The following is a 19,781-nucleotide window of genomic DNA, read 5'->3' as shown; positions in this document are numbered from 1 at the left end:
TCAAAATTATCAAGAATTAATAAGTATACTTTGAAATATCACTGTAAAAATGATATAAAGTGTCTTTAGTCTTTAAAAAGCAACAAGTGTCTCTTTCAAGCACGAAGTATCTGGTTTGTGTTCCAATTCTCCGCATGGGAGCGCAGAGGAGGAGATGCGTGGAAAATGGGGGTGGGGAGTGTGTGTCTTTTTTTTCGGGTGCACACAGACGATGCGTCGGTGAGTTTTCACACAGAGCAGGCTTTGCATCAATTTCCGGCGCGTAGACTGGGATCCTCTTTGGGTTGCGGGGTTTTCGGACGCCCCAGGGACAATGCGTTGAAATCAGGGGCACGCAAGATGAAGTCACAGAGGCTGTGTTGATCCGGTGGGCGGCGCGTGGAAAATTTCTGCTGCACAGCCGGTGCTGCATTGATTCGTGTCAGGAAGTCAGGCTGCGTCTTTCCGGCTTGGCTTTGCGTAGATCCAGTGGGCTGTGTGTTGAAGTTCGGGTCGCAATGCTGGCGCTGCATCGATCTTCTCTTGCGAAGCCGGGCTGCGTCGATCCGGTTCGACGTGCGGTGATTTTCTCACTGCGATGCAGACTATACATAGTTTTTTGCAGGCTGTGTATCGAATCTTTGCTGCACAAAGAGTTCTTTTGCAGGATGAAGTCTTTTTGGTCCTGAGACTTCAGGTAACAGGAGGCAAGCTCTATGCAAGCCCTTGGAGAGCAATTCTCAGCACAGCCAGAAGACAGCAAGGCAGCAGGGCAATAGCAGGGCAACAGTCCTTTCCAGAAAAGCAGTCAGGTGAGTCCTTTGGGCAGCCAGACAGTTCTTCTTGGCAGGTTGCAGGTTCTGGTTCAGGGATTCTTCACCAGTGGTATCTTGTCCAGAAGTGTTTGAGTTGGTAGGGTCAGAGTCCCTGCTTAAATACCCAAATGTACCTTTGAAGTGGGGAGACTTCAAAGAGTGGCTTAGAAGTGCACAAGGTCCCCTTTCAGTTCCATCCTGTCTGCCAGGGTCCCAGTAGGGGGTGTGGCAATCCTTTATGTGAGGGCAGGCTATTGTGTTTGGGGTTGTCTGAGTGAAATGCACAAGGGAGCTGTCAACTAACCTAGCCAGACGTGGATTGTAAGGCAAAGGATTTAAGTGTAGAGAAATGCTCACTTTCTAAAAGTGGCATTTCTAGAATAGCAATATTAAATCCAACTTCACCAATAAGCAGGATTTTCTATTACCATTCTGGCCATGCTAACTATGACCTGGCTACTCCTTTCAAATCAGGATCTACCACTCAATCAGTATATGAGGGTAGCCCTAATGCTATTTTATGAAAGGGGCAGGCCTCACAGCAGTGTACAACGAATTTAGGAGTTTTACACTACTAGGACATATAGAACACACATGTTCATGTCCTGCCTTTTACCTACATAGCACCCTTCTCTATGGGCTATCTAGGGCCTACCTTAGGGGTGACTTATATGTCGAAAAAGGGGAGCTTAAGGCTTGGCAATTACTTTTAAATGCAAAGTTGAAGTGGCAGTGAAACTGCACACACAGGCCCTGCAGTGGCAAACCTCAGACATGGTTAGGTTGCTACTTATGTGGGTGGCACTGCCAGTGCTGCATACCACTAGTAGCATTTAATTTACAGGCCCTGTGCACATGTAGTGCACTTGACTAGGGACTTACAAGTAAATTAAATAAGCAAATTAGGTATGAGCCAATGTCACCATGTATTGAGGAGAGAGCACATGCACTATAGCACTGATTAGCAGTGTCAAAGTGCACAGAGTCACAAAGCCAGCAAAAATGAGGTCAGAAAAAGAGGAGGAGGAAGGCAAAACGTTTGGGGGTGACCCTGCAGAAAAGCCATTTCCAACACTGGGGAACATAAACATAGTGAATTCTAGCAAAAATTGAAGACTTTCACAACTAGGTATGGTAATAGGAGAAGAAGAAGCTGAATATTCCCTCTTAAATATTATGGCCTCCCCTCCTCCACGTCAGTCTCTTCTATTTTGGTTAGCTATTGGATACCTGGGGGAAAGCTAACACCAAATCTGAGGTTGCGTTGGTGGATAGCCATATTTTTGTAAGGAACATGACATTTGGATGTTGTTTCATCTAAAAAGCTAAACAGCTCAATACTGTTTGGGAAGGGATCTGCAATTCAGCAGATACATCTGTAGCTTGTGTGGGGAACATGTTTCCATAGGGTGTTTGAAACTAGTGGCTGGAAGTGGCTCGAAACCCAGCTTCAGACTATACTGTATAAGGTGCAAATTGTTGGGGACTTAAGCATAGACAGAACATTTTTGCATCTACTTACCTGCAACCTGTTGATTTGGTGAAGCGAGTCTGATGTGTAGGTTAGCCTCATTTTGTGGAGATTTAAAAAAACTATTATCGAAGAATGTATTTCCTCTATTGGCTTCGATTAAAGCAGGGGCAATTTCAGGTGGGAGACAGCCAAAACAAAGCCATTTTCAGCTTCTTAAATCGGGGGTTTTCCAGCTGAATCCGGTCTATTGGCATGTATGTAAGAAATGGGCGTTAGCATATTGATGTTGGGAGAAAATTGGTATATCAGGATCAGGGTTGTTTTACGCTGCATCTGCTACAGTTGTTACAAGGAAAGGGTTTAGCTGTACCCGGTGCCCACTCTGAAACAAGCAGCCAGTGTGAAGGCAGGGGAATGACATCCTGTGTCCCCCACGGCCCTGTTTATTCTGCGGGAAATAGTTGTATTAATAATAAAACAAACTGTACACAGCACTATTTGCACTGAAATATCGACTCAGCAGCACATTGTTATCTTGGTTCTCCATTATTGTTGTTGCTTCATCTTAGTTGTTTGTGCACGCTGCTGCCCATTTAAAGCACAGAGTTGGGACACTCATTTCAGACTACTGCCAACTTCCTCTCATAGCCCCCTCCTAGACAGAAGAAAGCCCACAAAAGAAGTTGTCACCATTAAGTGGTTCGAGGCCACACTTGTGGTAGTTTCACACAATACCAACAGCACAATAAATAAAACAGTGCACTCAACATTTTGTTTGATTCATGTCCATTTCCTTACTCTGTCGGTGTGTTGATGTGTGATTGGACAGTTCAGATGACGATGTAGCGTGGTGGGCTGTGGCACCTGGGTTGTTGATTCTTCTGAGGACTGTGGCTTTGCTATCCCTACAGATTGCATTTGCATGCTTCTTCCGGCTTTTACCCTTTGACTTAGGGCCTGATTACGACCTTGGTGGATGGGATACGCCGTCACAAACATGACAGATATCCTGCTCCATAGCGCTATACAAATACAATAGGATGTAATGGAACTTGTAATACTGCAGGCGGGATATCCGTCACGTTTGTGACGAAGTAGCCCATCCGCCAAGATCGTAATCGGGCCCTCAGTTTTGAGAGAGCTGCACAGTGACGAAATTGTGTTAAGTAAGGCTTCTGTTTCCTAGAGACCAACGTAGAGACTTTTGGCATCTTGATTCCCATTTTGATTCCCTTTTTTGTGGTGGCTGTGTCGAGGTTGAGTTCTGCAGTGTTGAATTCAGGTGTCGTCTGCCCGCTGGTGTCCTATGTGTCCTGCTTTGTGTCCCTTGTTATTGGTTGTGCTTAGCAGCTAGTTTGGAGTAGATTTTGGAAACAAGAGGTTGTTATTTAGTGTTGGGAGGCCATGGTGCTGCACTACTTTACGCTGTTGGATTGGGCGTTTCTATGTTGTGTTGGAATAATATATTGGGTTTGTGATTCGTTTTGTTGCACCAACAACGTTTATATAATGATAATGCAATGTTCAGTACAGTAACAGCCATCAATGTTTCTTTGAAAACACAGGTTCATGGAATCAACTTTTGTACGCAGAGAACATCGAGGCAGTGCTTTCTGCTTATCACAGTGAATCTTGGGGGTCTCAAACTCCACAGATTCGGCAAGTCCATGTGCTTCAGTACAGATGTTGGAACTGTACTCTCCATGCAGAGGAAAACTACTGTAAGGAATGCAAGTGTGGCATTCTGGTGGCAGATGCACTTCTGCCAATGACTTCTGGGAGAACAGTGCGGTGAAATGGGTCGCAGTGTGATGCATAAGGGAAGAAAAACAAGACATTGTGTGAGGTAAATTAACCTAGCAACGTATCCTGCCTCTTCTCTTACGTCTGTCGTTAGTGCACATACGTGTCCTAAATAGCTGTATTGTCTGTCTAAAATTTGAGCTGGTTCTCTTTCAAGTGCCCCTTTCCAGTTGCTATTCTGCCGCAGCTCTTGTGTAAATGGATGCTGTTAACAGCAGTTAGAACAGGGGCTATCTCTCTGAGAAAATAGCCTTTTTGCAGGTCCCCGCTCCACACTTTTTGCCTCCATTTGGACTACTGGCTGTTGATCTTTCAACTCTGAAAGTGCACTGAGGCCTGCTAAACAGTGTAACAAAATGTATGTTAAATTTGCTACCACCAATTGGCATAAGGTGACTTACTTATAAGTCCCTAGTGTATGGTGCCAAGATTACATAGGGCATGTAAACAGAGTATCCCCTCAGGGCTGCAACACTGGTTGTGCCACCATGTGTGTGACAAAGTACAAAATGGCTTCTAGCTAGTTCAACTTTGCCATTTAAACCAATGACAAAGTCCCCACTTCCCTTAACAGTATATCAAAGTCTCCCCTAATGAAGGCCTAAGGCAGGGAGCTTTATGTAAATAAGTAGGACATATACTTTTATTATGTCCAAACCAGTGCTTTAAATGGAAATGTAGAACTACAGGTACTCACTATTTAGAGTACCTGTTGCTCCTGAGAAGTGCTGGTACTCAACTGTTATGTGTATTGCAGCAGTACTGAGAAGTGCAGGTACTCTCCCTTTAAAATTAAAGAAGTGCCAGTACTCAGAACCGTACAGTACATGCCCATTTAAAGCACTGGTCCTAACAACAAAACTTCCACATTGTTGTTTTTTTCTGTGGAAAAGTAAGTAGACCTCAAATCACGATGGAACTGAAGAAAGAATGAAAGAAAGAACATTTTAAAAAAATAAAGAAAGAACTGAAGGACTGCCAAGCTGATCCCTGGAGCTGGCAAGAAAGACTGCAACGACTGCTGGACTGCACCTGCCGAAACTTGGATTAGCAAAGCGAGGACTGTGCCTATGGCTTCTGGCTCATGGAACAGTCTCGCCTGAGCCCCAGACCTCAGAAGTGACTCCCCGGATCAGTCAGCTGGAATAAGCACCAGGGCCATCAAAGCTGAAGAAGCCCATTCCAGCAAGTCAGTAGTCACTTTCTTCGAATCACCGCTGAACGCCGCTGGACGACCCAGGAGACTGATCTTTGACAGCGAAAAGTTGCACCCAAGTCTTCTTGACCCAGGAGTGTCATCTGAGTCCAGATTAGACCCCAAACAGGGACATCAGTCTTCACCAAAGGATACCATTGGATCCACTGTGAACAGAGATTGGTAGCCCAGCTGCAACTGGCTTTCTACTGGCTCAAAGAGGATTTTGAGGAACACTGACCCCTATGGCCAAAGCGGTCCACACATTACCTGTGGACTGAGGAATAACTGCAAGGACACCCCAGTCAATTGCACACCACCCACAGATAATTTATGCAGCTCCTTCAAATTATTATAACTCGTGCACCTCCATACTTAGCGTACTTAACGCTGTAGCCACAATACATGAGCTATAACTCGCACCTTCTCTATGCACTCCTTATACCCTTTCATATTATATCAGTTATACCAACTAAAATTGTAGCATTTACAATAACACTTATGACATTTATGACAACAGAGTGCATGGTTGAGTGGCAAGTTATAGTTAATTTATTTTGGCCATTGAGTTGAATACACTGTGTATGGAGGTGCACAAAGATATTGCATAATTTATAAGTTAAAAATATAACTTCAGAATTTCTAAATTGTGTGTAGTTTAAGTTTTGTTTATGTAGAAAGAATAAAAGTTATAGTAATGTAAAGGTGGTGCGTAAATTATAAATTTAAGGTATAACTATAAAGTTAGCATTTCAAATGTTTGTGTAGTTTGTTTGGTTTGTATATAAACAATAAATAAAGTTTTTCTAATTATAAGAACAATTTTATCCTTTGTTTTTTCCAGTGGATTTTTATGTTTTTTAAATAAAAATATATTGCATGTCATAGTCCAGTTTCGCCGTGTGGAGTCTTGTTAAGTGGAATGTTGTTCAGTAATGTGGAGGACAGTGTTGTATAGTGTAGTGTCATAGAGTATAGTGTCTTAAAGTGGAGTGACGCAGCATACAGTGGACTAAAGTGTCAAAGTACACTGGCATGTCCTATAGTGCAGTGGCGTGGAGTGCACTAGAGTGTACATGCATATTGTAAAGCTGAGTAAACTTGTGAATTGTAGTGGTGTTGTCTACAGTAGAGTGGAGTGGCATACAGTAAATGAGTGCAGAGTGGAGTGGTGTAGAGTGTAGTAACATAAATTGGAGTGACATAAAGTGGAGTTGCATAGAATAAAGTGGCGTAGAGTGGAGTGTGGTACTTGAGACAAATGTATAGTGAAAGTGGGTGAACGGCTGTAGATATAATGTGACAGGAATATAGAGTCTGAGGTAGTAAATTGTAACTTTTGGTAGTAGGTGTGATAACTGTAAGTAGTTGTACCCAGCATCCTTGGTGTGGTTTCCCCTAACTTTTCTGCCTGCAGACCTCCTGTCGTACTGACCTTGTTTTTGCTGGCTTTCGAAGTCCAGTGCTTTTTACCACTGCTGCTAAAGTGCATGTTCTTTGTGTTTAAAACCTTGTAACATTGACTTACCCACAACTGGCATATTTAATTTACTTCTAAGTCCTAGAAGTGCACTATATGTGCCAAGGGCCTGTAAATTAAATGCTGACATTGCAGAGCCTCTGTGTGCAGCTTTTAACTGCCCTGTCAACCTGACAAGTTAAACCTCTTTCCAGGCCCAAACCTCCCTTTTTAATACATATGTCACCCCTAAGGTAGGTCCCAGACGGCACAAGAGCGCAGTGTATTTAAAAAGTAGGACTTGGACTTTTGAATTTTGACATGTCCTAGTAGTGAAAAAATCTTCAGTACGTTTTTCATTACTGCAAGGCCTATCTCTCCCATAGGATAACATTCATTGGGATTGCTTTATTCCATTTTATAACTGTAATTTCGAACTGGGAAGAGATGGGACCCTCAAGTTTGGTATCTCTATAATCCAAATTTAAAATCAATACTTATGGTGAAGTCAGATTTTAAATTGTAATTCTGAAAATGCGACTTATAGAAAGTTACTGTAATAGAAAAGAGGTATGGCCTATAAAAAAGCAAGGGTAGGCCAAACAAACTACACAAAAGAAACAAGAGCCAACCCTATGTTAAACTTGGAAAAAGTTAATTATTTACAATGAGAAGGCAAAACCAATTACCTCTCCCTAGCATTAATATGTAACATTTATCCACTTACACACATTACTTACATCAAAAACATATGACAATATTATACAAATTAAAGAACGAAAAATTACACAAAAACATTTTCCTAAAATTCAGGTTCTGCACCAATTTGAAAGAGAGGGAACTCGGAGCCTAACTCATTCGCAAACTTTTAAGGCTCCTCCTTAAATAGCAGAAAGGCGTGGAGGCTCCAATTGTAAGTCTTTGTGGTAGCTCAAACAGGAATGATGTGCATTACAAGACAATGCTTTGAATTCTCCCCGAAGGCCTAATCTTCTTTAATAGCACTCACCGCTGCTCCCTATTGTTGACATGTTTCGAACCCACTGGATTCAATGGTTCTCTTCAGGACACAGAACACCAAAACACAACTGGTCAAAAGGAACTGTCATTTTGTGAATGGCTTACCACCAAAGCAGGGGTCTCACGATTCGACTAGAGAAAGAAACACTCCTCGACTTGCTGCACTGAAGAATCCAGCTGGATTAATATGGGTCTGAATGCATGGTGAGCAAGCAGTGGGACAAGCAATTAAAGTGATTTATACTCCAGTGCAAATTGCCCTACAAACTGTAGGTTTGACTTGGGCTAGCCAATATCTCACATTCAGCTCCATTACATCTTCTTCATCTGTCCACTACTATTCCAACACTACAGCGCTCTCTATGTGTGCATACATTAGTCACAGTCATGCACATATAGTTGTTTAGTCTATTAAAAAAAATCAATACTTGTCTATTCTCATCAATATAGTACTTTGGGGTTTGTATTTTTCTTTCTGTGCAGTGATGGTTTCCAAATGATTACTTCAGTAGGTGTCTTATCACCATGCCCCAAGAGTTCAAAAGGCAGGCTGCACTCTATTTATGCCTTTTACTAACTATTATGCCTGGCAACCTTAGGGTGATCTTACCCCAGACTTTTTGTCTCTCACATTCTGTTTTTGCTGTATTTTTCTCTTGGCCTTAGGGTTCTGAGCACTTTACCTCTGCTGACCATTACTAAAGTGCATGCGCTTCTCCAATGAAACATGGTAATAATGATGTATACACAATTGCCTTATTTAATTTGCTTGTCAGTACCTTGTAAAGTGGCATACCATATACCCAGAGCCCGTAATTGTAATGCTACTACTACTAGTGGGGCTCCAGCACTGTTTGTGCCACCTACTTCAGTAGCCCTTAAACATGGCTCAAGCCTTTCACTGCAGAGCCTGTGTGTGCAGTTTCTCTGCTACTTCACCTTGGCATTTAAAACCTCTTGCCAAGCCTTTAACTCCTCTTCATTACATATGCTACCCCTAAGGTAGGCCCTAGATAACCCATAGGGCAGGGTGCTATGTAAGTAAAAGGTAGGGCATGTATATTTAAGTTTTACATGCCCTGGTAGTGAAAAACTGCCAAAGTCATTTCTCACTAATGTGAGGCCTACTCTTCTCATAGGCCAGCATTGGGAATTCCTTAATACACCTTTAAGCTGTAATTCCTAATCAGAAAGGAGTAGTTACATCATTTTTCATATCATTTGAATGGTAATGATAAATCCTATTTACAGGTAAAGTGGGATTTAACATAGAAATGCCACTTTTAGAAAATGGGCATTTCTCTGCTCTTACTGCTCTGTGTGACTGACAGCCTGTCTGCAGTACACGTCTGGACAGGGCTGAGTGACAGTTACATTTGTGCATTCCCTTCAGATAGCCACAACCCAGGACACTCTGCTTCATCTGCGTCCTGATGGATCTTCCCGGGCAGCAAAGATGGTAAGGATCAACACACACTTCAAAGGGTAGTGGCCTGAACCCACATTAAGGGCTGATTACCCCCTAAAGATGGCAGACAGGGATGGGTTGAAAGGGATCCCTGTTCACTTAAGAGAGTTCCTTTGAAGTCATCCCCTACGTCAGAGGCACTTTTGGGTGTAAATACTGGGTCTCCGACCCTCTTAAATTAGTACACTATTGGACCTAGAAACTCTGCTGGAGTAAAGGCTGCTGTGCTGTGCAGAAGGATTACCACTCTGCTGTGACTGACTGTTCTGAGGAATAGTTTCCCTGCTTTGCTGAGCTGTCCTTCTGCCGGCTGACCTCTGCTCTGCCAAAGCAACAAGGACTCAACTTTGAGTGACTCCAAGTGCTTGCTGGCTTGTCCCCTGTCCTCCCTGAAGTATTGGGGAAATCCAAATCCTTGTTATCTGCTTGTTGTCTACATCACTACTGCCGAGGCCGTTATACAAAAACAAGTGCTCCGCTTTTTGAAATTATGCTTGAAGGTTGAATGCTTCGATCACTTCAGCGCTTCCTGTTTAATTTAGCCTTTACTGCACTTTGCACCTCTCCCTGCACTGATGCAGAGGCCTGTTCTCCGAAATCGGGGACTGGTTAGTGCTCACCATTGATGCTGTGCCGTGGAAGAACCTCCCCCAGTGCAGCCCCTCCGTAAACGGAGAAGCGACGAACAGCCCCCAGACGGATCCCTGTTCACGTAAGAGTGTTCCTTTAAAGTCATCCCCTACATCAAAGGCATTTTTGAGTATTAATACTGGGTCTCTGACTCCCTAAAATTAGTACACTATTGGACCTAGAAACTCTGCTCGAGTAAAGGTAGCTGTGCTGAAGTATTGCTCCTCTGCTCTGACTGACTGTTCTGAGGAACTGTTTCCCTGCTTTGCTGAGCTGCCCTTCTACCTGCTGACCTCTGCCCTGTCAAAGCAACAAGGACCAAACTTTGAGTGACTCCAAGGGCTTCCTGGCTTGTCCCCTGTCCTCCTTGAAGTCTTGGGGACATCCTGCAGAGGCTTGCTCTCCGAAATGCCTAGAGCCTATATGCCGAGTGGAGGCATCATCTTCCTGCTCTTCGAGTAACAGCCACACTTACACTTACTTATGCTCCTTCTTAACTTTTGCCAGGAAGAGCTTTGCCTCTCTCTCTTTCAAGGCCTTCGGGTTCATCCCCTGGCAGGGCACGCACCCCTCCACGTCGTGGTCCGAGCTTAGGCACCATAAGCAGTTCTCATGAGGATCTGTAATGGAGATGCGATCCCCACACTCATGACAAGGCTTAAAGCCCGATTTATTCGGTGGAGGCATTGTAACTCGACAACAACTCTTTCGAAACAGTAACTGTTTGAGAGCCAGGAAAAAATTGTTAGCGTCGAAGGCAGGGAAAAAAGGGAACTGATGTCAGCATGCTGGTGAGGACTTCTTATTGCCACGATGACGTCAGACGGAGTCGTGTGCGGAGCCGTGCAATTGTGACGTCCTCGTCAACGTGGAGAGCTAGCAAGAAAATTTCAGTTGAATGCTGGCACACTGGGAGTAGCCACTGTATCCACCAGCTAAAGCGTTACCAAAGGTAAGTAACTTGTTCGTCTGGCTTGGGTGCATACCTCAGCCAGTCAGAAATTCCATTTCTAACACTACCCAAATGGGTCTGATAGAGGAGCCCATTTCAGCTATCTGGGGAAGAACAGCTGTTTAACCTTTATATGTTTAAAGAGATGTTAAAAATGTGTTTGTGCATTACAGTGCATTGCATTGCTGGAATGAAGTGGGATCTAGACATATCCCGGGTCCTGCATGTGTTACTGAGCTGAATCCATCCAGCCCCAACAAAATATGCCGAATTTGTTCTGGTGAATAATACCGGCTGGGAGCTACGTTGAGCCTAGCGCCATAAAAGTAAAACAAAGTCACTCAGCATTTTATTGCTTCATACGTACATATAAAAAGCTATAATTTGGAGGCAAGCTGCTGACTTTGTTCATTACCTGAATGTACGAGATAAGAATGCATTGTAAGAATGAGAGGTATCGGTCTGTACCAGTATTTACGTGAACAATAAATGCCACTTACTAATTTTTTTATTTAGTTCTTTAAGGGCCAGATCTACAAAGACATTTGCAACTGCAAAAAGGCTTTTTCTGATGTATTAAACCCAAATTGGTATTAAGCAACATGTTACCGATTTGGGTTTGCAACCCAATGCATTTTTATGGTGTCCCTTCCAAATACCGAATTGGAATAGTATCTCTTAATGTTCTGCGACTGAATTCCGTTCATAAAACATTCACCTTTTACTCTTCAAAGTAGGTGGTAAGCCGTTCGCAAATGGCATATGGTCCCCAAATATTACACTTTCCCTTTTTTAGTTTTTGTTTAAATGCCTCCTGTTTTCCTTTAAGGAAAGCAGGTTGCATTCAAATAAAAAAAATGCATTATTTACAAGCAATAACAAACATAGTAGTCTGTTGACCTCAACAGGCCACCATCCCTCAGATGGCTGAGATTCCTAGTGGGTCACAATTTGTGGACTACATCATTAATATTCATGAGGTAAGTGGAATTGAGACCCACTACAGATATGTAATTTGTGAACCGACATATTACTGCATAGGTCGGTTCACAAATTACTCTCTGGTCGCAAATTGCAACTGGTATTTTGTGGCCAGTTGTAAGTACATCTGACCCGAGAGAGAGAGAGAGAGAGAGACACACACACACACACACACACACACACACACCCTTACCCCCTGACACACACACTCACACACCCTCCCCACGCCACACACACAATTGTGGGGACTAACCCTTCCCATTGTTTTTAAAAATATACCAATAACAGAAAAAATATTAAGAAAAAAATCATAATACTGGATCCTGCTTCAGATCTGCAAATATTTTGTTATTAAATTGCACACACAGAACCCTCTTTGTGGGGACTTACTCAATAATTATCATTTGTGATTAAATACAATTGTAAACAAATGGCTAAATGTTATTTTTCAGGTCCATATCTAAATTAAACGATAGTTTAGTCATATGTGAATAACTCATTGTGTCCCAGGAGCACCCAGACTATGGTTTTGATGATAATGGATTTCTCAGCAAAAAACTATAGCATATCAGCTCCATGGAAAAAGATTCACAGATTTCTAGCCTATTGCTGAGTGTTCACAACACGTTAAGGGATAAGGAAACAGCACAAAGTTAAATTAATTTAGAGGCCAGTGATCCTGCAATGTGGTCGGATAGGAAAGACAAGTTGAGATTACCTAGTTATTTTTCGTAGACTTCACCACTAGGCATTATCATTTGTTTGGCTGTGCATTAATAAACCCAAAGTATATGACATGATTACGGTAATGTTCTAGAGCTGACAGAGAGAGTGTATGGAGATAGTGCATGATTATATTGATGCTTTGGTCCCCACAAATATGGAATTTAATTATAGCCACTCTCAAGTCCCTATAGACCTAGTGTGTGATTATATTTAGGTTTAGAGATGGTGTGTGATTATATAAATACTCATGTCGCTGCAGAAATAGTGTGTGGTGATAGTTGTGTTGAAGTTATATGAGATAGTTGATCATTATGGGGATGCCCAGGTTGCCGCACAGATAATGTGTGATTATAGTCATGTTCAAATCCTCCAAAAGATAGTGTTTGATTATAGCCATGCTTAGGTCCCCGCAGATTTAGTGTTTAGTTATAGTCATGACCCCCTAGAGATAGTGTACAATGATAGTCATGCTGCAGTTCATGCAGCAATAGTGTGCAATTAGAGTAGTACTCAGAGTCCTACAGAGCTAGTGTGTGATTATAGTCATATTCAAGTTTATGCAGAGATAGTGTGTGAGTGTACCCAAATTCAAGTGCCCCCATAGTGAGTGTTATGATCATCATGTTCAAGTCCTACATAGTGTATAATGATAGTCACGCTAACGTTCCTGTAGGAATAGTATGTCATTACATTAATGCCCAGGTCCCCACAGATATAGGCTTTCATTACCACCCTGGCGGTCTAAAGACGGCCAGTGTTGTGGTGGTGGACCGACCGCCACCAATGTAGCGGTCCAACTGCCACATTAAGAATGCGGTGGTAGCGCCACAGTCGGCTCGCCAGCCCCGCCACTTTCTGTCTGCATGATGGTGTGGCGGTGCTGGCGGTCCTAATCCGCCAGAGCAGCGCTGCCCTGGGGATTATGACTCCCTTCTCTGCCAGCGTTTTCAAGGCAGTAGCACAACCATGAAACGGCTGGCAGAAACTGGGTGCAGGAGTGTAGTGCTTTCCTCTTATTTAGTTTCTAAGCACTAACATAACACAACAGAAATGCACTTCTGAGGTCAAAGAAGACTTTTATTGTTATTTTATTCTTCCCCAACCACAATGTTTATGAATGAATGACGAATTAGTAGCTTTCAAGTCCGCGTTAATCAAACAAAATATATCAGTTTGCAATATACACAGCAGGTTATATTTATAAGATATTGAATGCAAAGCAAAACAAATACTTCACCGTGTAGGAACTATTTACAGCTACATCTTTCTAAGGTCTGCAAGCTGATGACCCCTGTCAGCCGCGAGAAAGAGTGTCATCTACCCACACGGGATGCTGGCAGCTGGCGCCAAGCTCCAGCACGAGGTCCGGCAGATTCGAATCTGACCCTCTGCAGCCTGTTACATTCGTTACAAAGGTGTGCCCCCTCCTCTCAGACCCGGGAAACTGAGCAAGCCTTTTGGAGACTGGCCAGGTCTCCAAGACTACTCCTGTTCCCAAGCTCAAGGGAAGAGAAACGACGCCCATGTACTCTCTCTTATCAGGTCTAGTCTACTGTGAGAGCAAAACATCTTGGTTCTCTGGTGCAAAAACACAGCTTGGAAAAATACAGCTTAGATTCTCAACTGCAATGTCTAACTCCACCACGTTAAAGGCAATGGGCAGCTAACCTAAATATCAAATGCAATGTCATGTTAAAGGCAATAGGCAGCTAACCTAAATATCAAATGCAATGTCTAGTGTCATGTCAAAGCCAATAGGCATCTAAGCTGAATACAAAATACAATGTCTTATATCATGTCAAAGCCCATAGGCAGCTGAGCTGAATACAAAATGCAATGTATAATATCATGTCAAAGCCAATAGGCAGCGGAGCTGAATACAAAGTGTAATGTATAATATCATGTCAAAGCCAATAGGCAGCGGAGCTGAATATCACGTCAAAGCCAATAGGCAGTTAAGCTGAATACAAAGTGTAATGTATAATATCATGTCAAAGCCAATAGGCAGAATATCTAATAGCATGTCAAAGTCAATAGGCAGCTAAATTGAATACATCATGTCAAAGTCAATAGGCATGCAATGTCAAAGCCAATAGGCGGCTAGACTGGATACAGCATATCAAAGCCAATAGGCAGAATACAGAATGTAATGGCTAATGCAATGTCAAAGCCCATAGGCGGCTCAACTGAATATAGAAAGTAATGGCTAATGCCATGTCAAAGCCAAAAGGCACAATACAGAATGTAATGACTAATGCAATGTCAAAGCCCATAGGCGGCTAAACTGAATAAAACATACCATGTGCTACTGGTGAACATTGAGCAACTAATATGCGCAGTGGTGAAACACAAAGTCATTGGTCAAAACAAACTTTATCAAATGGCAGGACATTCCGCCCTTTGACCAATGAATTTTTGTTTCACATATCTCATATTTCAAACAAACAAAAAAAAACATCAGCACACAAAAAAAAACATTATGATCAAAGCAATCCCTGTAAAGCAATAGAAGTGAATTAACACATTGATCTCATAACCTTTCACATCAGATACATCTACATAGAAAAGACTGGGCAATTTTTTTTTTTTTTTTCTGAATGAGTCTCTAATTCAACAGTGTTAGCAATTTGATGTGGCATGAGTTCTGCTCATGTAAAGGTGCACGGTCCACTTGAAAGGTTTGCTGGAAGATAAGCAAAAGTCAGAGTTCCATACGAGAGGGGAAAAAAAAAAAAAACACAGCAAACAAGTTGAACTTGAACTGAAGGCGCAGTTTGCGCAAAATGGATCCATGGTGCTGGCACTTTACTCAGCCAGGTTCAGGTTGGGGATTCGGTCCCTTCCCCGACCCCACACGCACACACCGGAAGGGGGACCACACAGCGCACTCAGGGACAGTGGCGAAACGTGGTCGGATCTGCAAAAGAAACAAGTATGACTTTTCTTGCAAATAACATTTTTCATTTAAACTGCACCCTTCCTCTTTCTTTCCCTGTTTTATAATCAGCAGGACGTTTTTGGGGCCCTTTGTTATATTTTCTGCAGGTTCTGGAGGGTCACTTGGGGCTTCAGCCCACACATCAGTACTGAGGTTTTTATCTGCTGCACCACAGCTTCCCTTTTCTTGCACTGTCAGAAGGGCTGGGGCAGACTCCTTCTTTACCAAACCTCCATTCACTGCACTTTTGCCAATTTGGGCCATTCTGTCTCCAATTTGTATGAATGAATCAGATTATTTTCTAGGTATCAGCATAATTTCGATTTTTCCTTGGTAATTTGCAGCAATCACTCTCCCTAAAACCTGATCAATTTGCCATTTCTGTTCTGGTAACTTTCCTCTCCCCAACTGCTCTGTGACTGCTTGCATGACAGATTGCTTTTGTGCGTGCTGCACAGTTTTTATCAAATCTAGGGGAATGTGCATCTCTCTCATCTCTGCCCACCTGTAAGTGGCCTTTTCACATTTCTGGGGCACCCACATAGCCATCCCCACTAAGGCAGAATTCTGGGTGAACACTTCTCTCTCTGCATTTTTCTCATTAACATCTGCAAGGTAATTGAACCAGTTAGGTGCTAAAACATTATCAAAGAACCAAAAATCAGCGTAAAAATGACACATCTCACGTAGCTCTTGCTTTAAAATCTGACACACATTATACAACGCTGTTCCTTCTACTGTGCCAGAAAGCAACATTTCAGTCAATGAATCATTAGTAAAACAAACATGCTTTTTATCTTCAGTAGACACGAATTCAAATGGTGCACACAATTTCATTGGTAACTCTTTTACCTGTGGTACTCTAGCCCTGTCTTGCAAGTACCAGATCCATTGTATGATTCTAGCTAGGGGCACTATTTTCTTTCCTTGTTCTTGAGTTACATGTACATAAGTATTTCCTTCTTGCACTGCGCAGAAACCTAAAGTCTGCATTATTTCATTTGCCAAATCACAAGCGCGCAGCTGCATATTATTTTTCACAGTGACCATGTACAAAAGTGTTAGGATTTCTCTCAAATGAGGGCTATTCTTTTTCCAAAAATCAAACAAGCTAATGAAACTCGGGGTGTCTTGCTCTAAAATCTTTCGTTTTACTTGTGCATTTTGCAACGGTAACTCGTAAATCACATTCTGGTCTCTCTCCTCCGTGTTATCAGTTAAGGAATGCATTTTGGCTGCCAAAAACCCTGGCTCACAGGAAACTCAGTGCAGCTCGGAGCTGTCTTAACCCCCTCATTACTGGAATGGGACAAGAAAGATTCTTCATTTTTATAACTTTCAGCATTATTTTGAATTATTGTATCCTGGCTAATTTGCTCACGTAAATTCCTATTTTCATGTTCCAACTTCCTACATTTCTCCTGCATTTCTCTGTAAGCAGATAAAGGTATCCAGACCTTTCTGTCATCATTACTTCCAAAACACACGTTTTCTACATATATACAACGGGAATTATTTCTCAAAACATTATCAGGCCTTTTAGCTACACATGCATTTTCTTCTGTAATTCCCCAAACAGAAAACAATTCACAGTTTTTCTTAGCACCATCAGGCAGTTCATCAACACATGTATTCTCAGACATGGTCTGCCTGCTACTGTGATTCTCCAAACAGAAAACAATTTCTGTAATTCTCCAAACAACAAAAAAACAATTACACTTTCTAAAGTGTGCACTTAGAAATCTACTAACTCGTCAAACCCCTTCTTAATCACCTCTTAATGACCGACCCCACGACTCCAGGTACCAATTGTAGTGCTTTCCTCTTATTTAGTTTCTAAGCACTAACATAACACAACAGAAATGCACTTCTGAGGTCAAAGAAGACTTTTATTGTTATTTTATTCTTCCCCAACCACAATGTTTATGAATGAATGACGAATTAGTAGCTTTCAAGTCCGCGTTAATCAAACAAAATATATCAGTTTGCAATATACACAGCAGGTTATATTTATAAGATATTGAATGCAAAGCAAAACAAATACTTCACCGTGTAGGAACTATTTACAGCTACATCTTTCTAAGGTCTGCAAGCTGATGACCCCTGTCAGCCGCGAGAAAGAGTGTCATCTACCCACACGGGATGCTGGCAGCTGGCGCCAAGCTCCAGCACGAGGTCCGGCAGATTCGAATCTGACCCTCTGCAGCCTGTTACATTCGTTACAAAGGTGTGCCCCCTCCTCTCAGACCCGGGAAACTGAGCAAGCCTTTTGGAGACTGGCCAGGTCTCCAAGACTACTCCTGTTCCCAAGCTCAAGGGAAGAGAAACGACGCCCATGTACTCTCTCTTATCAGGTCTAGTCTACTGTGAGAGCAAAACATCTTGGTTCTCTGGTGCAAAAACACAGCTTGGAAAAATACAGCTTAGATTCTCAACTGCAATGTCTAACTCCACCACGTTAAAGGCAATGGGCAGCTAACCTAAATATCAAATGCAATGTCATGTTAAAGGCAATAGGCAGCTAACCTAAATATCAAATGCAATGTCTAGTGTCATGTCAAAGCCAATAGGCATCTAAGCTGAATACAAAATACAATGTCTTATATCATGTCAAAGCCCATAGGCAGCTGAGCTGAATACAAAATGCAATGTATAATATCATGTCAAAGCCAATAGGCAGCGGAGCTGAATACAAAGTGTAATGTATAATATCATGTCAAAGCCAATAGGCAGCGGAGCTGAATATCATGTCAAAGCCAATAGGCAGTTAAGCTGAATACAAAGTGTAATGTATAATATCATGTCAAAGCCAATAGGCAGAATATCTAATAGCATGTCAAAGTCAATAGGCAGCTAAATTGAATACATCATGTCAAAGTCAATAGGCATGCAATGTCAAAGCCAATAGGCGGCTAGACTGGATACAGCATATCAAAGCCAATAGGCAGAATACAGAATGTAATGGCTAATGCAATGTCAAAGCCCATAGGCGGCTCAACTGAATATAGAAAGTAATGGCTAATGCCATGTCAAAGCCAAAAGGCACAATACAGAATGTAATGACTAATGCAATGTCAAAGCCCATAGGCGGCTAAACTGAATAAAACATACCATGTGCTACTGGTGAACATTGAGCAACTAATATGCGCAGTGGTGAAACACAAAGTCATTGGTCAAAACAAACTTTATCAAATGGCAGGACAAGGAGGCCCCAGGAGGGGGGCCTGAAAGGCATGGGCAGTGCATGGCACCTCGGCGCAAAGTTCACTGTCTGCCTTGCAGACAGTGAACTTTGCGACAGGTGCTAGTGCACCCTCTGCACTACAGTGTTGCCGCTGGCTCTATTATGAGCCAATATTGTTTAATTATAGTACCTCTCAAGTCCCCAAAGAGATAGTGTGTGATTATATTCATACTCAAGTCAATTCAGAGGCAGTGTATGATAATAGTTATGTTTAAGTCCTGACAGAGACATTGTGTGATTACAATAATATTTAAGTCCCCCATATAAACAGTGTTATGATAGTCGTGTTCAGGTTCCCCATATAGAGAGTGTTATGGTAGAAATGTTCAGGTTCCTAGAGAGATAGTGTATAATAATAGTCATGTGCATGTCCCAGCAGAGATAGTATGTGATTATCAGGGTCATGCTTTAAAAATGCTCCCGCCAAGCAAGTGCAAATACTGGTTTTCTTGCTCATGCTGCTGTGGACAGCGAAACAGCTATGTCCTGGGTTTGGGCTCCCCAGGACATAGCTGCTGAGTCACCCCTTGCGGTAGGCTCTCTGGGGCCTTTAGAGGCTTGAAGAGGGGCCAAGTGCCTCCCTCACCATAAAAATGTATTCTGGCCCGAAGGGGGGGTGGGGTGAGGGGCTCCCAAGGCCTCTTATGCCCTCCCTTAAAGGAATTGGCCTCAGGGGTGAGGTCAATCCTGGGGCCTTCTTTTAAGGCTCAGGAGGAGGCTGCACCACCCTCCCTATTTTCTGAATTTTTGGCCCTGGGGTTGGGCTCCTTTGGGGCTTTTAGAGGCTCGGAGGAAGGCCTGGGGCCTCCTCTCCCCCCATAACAATTGATGGCGGCCCCAGTAGTGAGCTCTCTGGGGCCCCTTGAGGTTCTTGGAGGTGGGCCACACAGCCCAGAAGTAGCCTCCCAGAGGCTTATAATAAATCAATGCGGGCCAGCTTCCATTTTGTTTTGTTTTCTTTTTTTCAATCCTGCGAGAGTCTTGTTGGTTCGTGCCATTTTTTTTTTGTTTTCCTTTTTTGGCCCCAAGTGTGTCCCGCTGTCCTGTAATGGCTGCCAGCAACATTTCTCTTATGTTGCTAATAGCCAGTCAGAGCA

At 42.7% G+C, this 19,781-nt stretch overlaps 1 protein-coding gene and 1 long non-coding RNA gene across 5 annotated transcripts in view; one reads left to right on the top strand and one right to left on the bottom strand.

Moving 5' to 3' along the window:
• Positions 1–19,781, top strand: part of LOC138261974 (peroxisomal carnitine O-octanoyltransferase-like) — a 580,533-nt gene that overhangs the window by 126,807 nt on the left and 433,945 nt on the right. The gene's annotated exons all lie outside the window — the stretch shown is intronic.
• On the bottom strand, positions 13,579–18,620 carry LOC138261972 (uncharacterized). The gene is made up of 3 exons (XR_011199183.1): positions 17,490–18,620; positions 15,946–16,048; positions 13,579–15,419 (listed from the first exon to the last, which is right to left on the bottom strand). It is a non-coding gene; the product is annotated as an uncharacterized lncRNA (long non-coding RNA).

The sequence above is a fragment of the Pleurodeles waltl genome, chromosome 10 (genome assembly GCF_031143425.1).
Source record: "Pleurodeles waltl isolate 20211129_DDA chromosome 10, aPleWal1.hap1.20221129, whole genome shotgun sequence".
NCBI classification, from domain to species: Eukaryota; Metazoa; Chordata; class Amphibia; order Caudata; family Salamandridae; genus Pleurodeles; species Pleurodeles waltl.
This window is presented reverse-complemented; position numbering and strand designations above follow the sequence as displayed.